The 5,598-nt window shown below is 45.1% G+C and overlaps 2 non-coding genes across 2 annotated transcripts; one reads left to right on the forward strand and one right to left on the reverse strand.

The window, feature by feature from the left end:
• Nucleotides 1–1,626: 1,626 nt before the first annotated feature.
• On the reverse strand, nucleotides 1,627–1,698 carry trnae-uuc (transfer RNA glutamic acid (anticodon UUC)). Its single transcript has one exon. It is a non-coding gene; the product is annotated as a tRNA-Glu (tRNA).
• A 795-nt stretch (nucleotides 1,699–2,493) lies between these two features.
• trnaa-cgc (transfer RNA alanine (anticodon CGC)) lies at nucleotides 2,494–2,565 on the forward strand. Its single transcript has one exon. It is a non-coding gene; the product is annotated as a tRNA-Ala (tRNA).
• The last annotated feature ends 3,033 nt before the right edge of the window (nucleotides 2,566–5,598 follow it).

The raw sequence follows: 5,598 nt of genomic DNA on the forward strand, positions 1-5,598 counted from the left end.
CCGGCAAGGCGGCTTCTGTATGGAGAGAGCAACTAACCAACTAGGAGGAATGAACGGCTCCCCACTCTCCAGCTACCTGCTGCAACACAAGAAACATCATGAAAGACACCAGCCAAGGGACCATCACACCCCCCTACAAGAACAGGGTCCTGAAGGGAATCCCGCTACCAAAATACCATGAATGTAATTTTTCTTGAATCCCAAAATGATAATTCACTAAACCTCTAAAAACCATATACGTCCCCCATTGGACTGCTCAGATAAGGTCAAACTATCAGGAGGGGAACCAGTGGCCTGCTCCGGTGGTCCAGCATCTCTTGTTGCAATTTAAGAGGCTAGGAAAAGACAAGAGGAGAACCAGAGAGAGGAAAACAGTTCACAATCAATTACCACACTGAGGAACTCTAGACAACACGTCCACCACCACTTTGTTGGTCCCCTTCACATAGCGAATATCCAGTATGACTGCAGGAACAGAGACCACCTGACTGGTCTCTGGTTGGGACACTGCAACGAATGAAGGAAGGTGAGTGGATTAAACTGAAACTAATCATGGTGGTGGAGGCCAGACTTGAGGGTTGTGGGTGTAAAGAGTTTTTGAAAGCAGAAGGGAAAACACATCAGGAAAGAAACAGGATGAAGCTGAAATCATGGAGCCACCATTGGACAGGAGGGTGTGAGGGCTGATCTGATTTCTCTGAGGTCACCATCAAAGATCCACTTGGCACCAAGTACTGATCTTTATCATGAAGTATTGATCCTGATCAAACACTGAATTGTCTTTGAGATGTGTGAAAATAAATGAGTGGGCGGAGTCTCTGATATCAGTGATGTCATCCAGCTGATGGAGAAATATGTGACATCAGCTGGAGCCTCTGGTGAAGTACCTTTAGTAGTAGTACACATGCAGTATACGCTCAGTACCGGCTCCTACACAGACACAGCGAGCGCTGCTTTAACAAATACATGGTTCCTATGGGAGGGATTGCTTGGATTTCCGGTGGATCAGGACCAGGACTGAAGTTGGTCCCTGACCGTCCTGGAGGGGCGGCTGTAACACAGGATGAGTTTTCACAGTGAAGGTCTTCTTCTTCTACAGCTGAATTAAAGTGTAAACAGCCGTCTAGACACCTTTTAACTGTCCTTATAAACTTGTCTTTTAATAAACTTTCTGTTCTCTTTCAAAGTTCTCAGTGTTTTTGTTTCCATGCAGAGGCTCTACTTGTTCACCACAGAGGTGTTCTGCCATTTTGAGTGGATGTTCTTGTTGTGATTTGTCTGTTTATCTGCTGCCCCCAGGACCCGTGTTGGGAGCTAATTAGCAGTATGCACCAAAACCTAGTTAGACATGGATGCTCTCAAACCAAATCCTTGCAATCGTTGGAAATAATAAAAACACAAGAACACACCTGAGGTTCCTTTTTAGCTGGAATTTTCCTTTAGGAGCTTTAAGAGTGAGGAGAAGGATTTTAAACTCTGTTCTGGATTGGTGATGTGGTCTCTCCTCCTAGTTCCTGTCCATGCACGTGCAGCTGCATTCTTGAGCAGCTGCAGTCTTGAAGGGGAGGTGAGCTTGGAAGGCCAAAGGTCACCTGATCACCTCTCCCTCAACCTCTAAATACCTCTTTCCCTAACCGGGAATCGAACCCGGGCCGCGGCGGTGAAAGCGCCAAATCCTAGCCACTAGACCATCAGGGACCACACTGAGCTCTCCAACAACAGAGACTATAGACAATGACTCAAGAACACAGGACTCTGTGGTCTCAGCTTGAGATGCAGAGGGTCCACCAAGACCACCACACACCTCAGCCCCCTAAAGACAGTCCACCCCCAGGATCCTGCCCCCCTCTGCTCCAACTCAGCCCTCCATTCATAACTGACTTTGTCTCAGTCTCTTCACAATGCCAGTCACTGAAACACTGACAATGTGATGGGGCTTCCTGTCTTTACTGCATTTTCTTCAAGGCTCACAACTGCTACTTCCTACAGTCGTCTCTACTGTGAACTTGTACTACCAGTTGTTATGAGCAACTGTGGATTTCTAAATATTCCAGTCCTCAGTTTGCAACTGTATAGTGGTGATGGGTCAGTTTAGAGCTGTCAATCAATGTTAATAATTGATCTTAGCATCTATACATTATTTTAGGAACACAAATACTTTTACTTCATTCTGAGGATGAGCAGACGTTCAATACAATTCTCATTTCCTGGTCAAAGACTCCTGCCAGTCAGAGAGGATCTGGGCTGGATTGGAAAGCTTCAGAGAGGGAAACCAACACTCTGGACTGGACTGAGAACGGAGCAGCCTCAGCTTCCTGGAGCCTAACTTGCCTCTGTGGTCTAAGGCTGTGTGGGCTGACATCACAGTGAAACTACTGAGATCACAGAGCCTTTGAGATCACAGGCTGACTTCCTTTTTTTTCTAAAATAAAGAATAAAAATGTTGTGTCTGTGTTTGTGTTGCTGCATCAGTTAAACAGTGACTCTACCAGAGGGGATGTAGCTCAGTGGTAGAGCGCATGCTTCGCATGTATGAGGCCCCGGGTTCAATCCCCGGCATCTCCAGCTGGTCCTTTGGAGCCTTCATCTTAACAGCTAAATTAATCCATAAATGTGACAACAGTTGATAACAAACTACCAGAAGAGAAACCTGTCTGTTGGATATCAAAGTATTTGTAGCTGGGTCAGTGTGACTGTGAGCCTTCATCGCCAGCATGAAGGAGCTGGTTTCATCTTTGCTGGGGAAATCCCACACACAGCTGCTCTCAGTTCCAAATGTGCGTGTCCTCACTCCTCCGTCCTCCTGCTGCCCTCAGAATACAGACACAATTCAACCTGGCAAGTTTGGAGCATAGAAGTGCTCCTGAAGAGATGTGTGTCAGCCCACAGCTGGCTGTTCTTACCTGGAACCTCAAGATGAAACTGCTTCCACAGATGGGAAATGAATCTGATGTTGACTTTTGGACAAATCACCTGTTCATCAGTTCATCATCACTTCCATCCATTTTCTACTGCTGATCTTGTTATAGAAAGGAGTCTATCTGCTGTGTGACGGAGGCAGTTACTGTGAGCTGCTGCATGTCTCAGTGTGTGTGTGTGTGTGTGTGGGGGGGGGGGCTGTGTGTGACTGGTCGGCTGCCAAGGATTATTGATGAGATCAATCATGATCAGCTCAGAGATCACGGCACAGAAGAAGGAGACTTTTTGATTTTTGGGGGTTCAGTTTCTAAGTCAGACACATCATCACAATTTGAAGTTTTCCTCCAGTAAAAAACAAAACAACACAAAACCAAACAAAAACATGATTTGACTTCTGATGTCTACATTTTTTTGGAAATTGTGAGTCCAACAAGCAGGAGGCCGTTTGAGCTTGGAAACTGTGAAGCATCACCAGTAACTGCTGGTTAATTTACAGTTGTTTCCTCCAAAAAGTTTAAAATGAACTCAATGCTGAATCCCTCGTCGTCATCACTGAGCTGCAGAACTGGTCCATGCAGGAGGCTGAGCAGGTCTTCCTCTCTGGTCCAGTGTCTCAGCACAGGTCAGTGTAGAGAATTAAAACATGAACACAAATCTTTATCAGTTGTTTACTGATATCAGTGACTACCTTCAAGTAAGAGTGTTAGTGAATGGACCCTTTTTAAAGTTTATGTTATAATGTTTGAAAAATGATGCTCACAAAAACACAATAAAAGTGTTTGTGGTAAAATGATTCCAGTAGATTTTATTGCCATTTTAAGAGTTCAAGCGTATTTTGATGACATTGTTTGATGTCATGACTCTCAGTTACTTTAGCAGGACCATCGTGACATGAAATCTTCCTCATCATCCCATATCGACCCTCAACCCCTCACACAGAACCAGGAGCCCTCAACTGAAGGAACCTTTAAAACTGAGAAGTTGGACAGAAAGCAGTATTTTGGCGGAACAAACCTTTAAAACTATAAATTAGAAAGTATTTTCGTGGAACGAACCTTTAAAACTATAAATTAGAAAGTATTTTCGTGGAATGAACCTTTAAAACTATAAATTAGAAAGTATTTTTGTGGAATCGTAATAAACCTTGAATACTATAGTTAGAAAGTATTTTGCTGCCACCCAACTCAACAGGTGGTGTTGTAAGGAACTGCAGCTCTCTGGTGCTGCAGGATCTCCTCTTGAAAAGCCTCACACTTCAGAGTCGTTCCAGAATCTAGGAGCAGAAACCAAAGTCTCCTACGACGAGGATGGGATTGGAACCCACGCCTGCAGAGCTCAATGGATCAGCAGTCCATCACCTTAACCACTCGGCCACCTCGTCTCCTGACCACCATGATGTGCTGCTTTCTCTGAGCCTTTGAAACAGCTGAACTCTTTGGAGCCCATTTGTCAGAAATGGACCCAGCAGGAGCCACTGAACACAACTCTGACATCATCAGGCTTCTTCCCAGCAGCTTGGTGCTCCAGAAGGAAGAATCCAGACCATCGCTACATCATCAGAGTGAACACCAGCTGATGTTGACCAGTTTAACAAGCCTTTGACTGCTAAATGACATCCAAGCTCAGATTCTCTTGTCCTGGTAGAACAAGTCAATGTTGAAGAAGATGAGAGCACCAGTCTCTTTCATCCAATGCTGGAACAGCGTTAGACTGAAGGTCTGAAGGTCCCTGGTCTGGTCCAGGTTTCAACAGGGGACCAGCATCAGCCAGCATTTAAATGTGGACAGCAGTGGAGGTGAAGCCCACATCAAGGAAACCAGCCTCCTATCACTGTCCTGTGCTGAGTTTCTTTAAAAAATGTGAGACAACCTCAAGAGTTTCTGTTTCCTGTGTTGGACTTTGCCTCAGAGAATCAGAGCCAATCAGAAGCTTGTTGGTCTTGGATGCTGGTCATCAGGAGCAATGAGGGGCTCAGTGTCTTGCTCAAGGACACTTCAACATGGTCACCAGCTGAAGTGAGAACTGAACCAGCAACTCTGCTAGACGGCCACTCTGCCTCCAGGCCGTGCCCCCCTAACCTGAATCATCATGATGTCATTATTTGTTGCTTTAATTCACCAAATGTGTGACGTGGTGAGTTTGTCAGGAGTTTAAAGACCAAAGTTGTGAACACACAGAGAAGTAAACCTGTCAAAGCTGCTTCACTTGATGAGAGAAACTGAGGAACTGATAGAAGAGCAACAAAGAAAATGGAGTCAGAAGGTCGTCTTCTTCACTGCTCAGTCACAACACTGACACACACACACACACACACACACAAATAGTTTGTCTTTGAGAGAGGACAAAAAAATGTTTGACTGTGCTGACATGAACTTTCATTGTCTAATTTCAGTCTCCTACAAAAGTGTGTGAATGTGGTCGTTGTGGCCGAGTGGTGAAGGCGATGGACTAGAAATCCATTGGGGTCTCCCTGCTCAGGTTGGAGTCCTGCCAACAACGTTAAACTGTTGACAATTTAAATTTGACCCATTTTTCCTCCACACTGTCCTTCATCACAGCATTTAACATGAGGACTGCTCCCAGATCAGCTCCATGACCTCATCCCTGCGCCAGAGTACCGCCCAAGTTCATCAAAAACGGCCAAGCATAAATATATAATATGTATATAATGTGAACACA

Source organism: Aulostomus chinensis, chromosome 1 (genome assembly GCF_037954235.1).
Source record: "Aulostomus chinensis isolate RoL2024-O1b breed Wild chromosome 1, RoL_Achi_v1.0, whole genome shotgun sequence".
Lineage (NCBI taxonomy): Eukaryota > Metazoa > Chordata > Actinopteri > Syngnathiformes > Aulostomidae > Aulostomus > Aulostomus chinensis.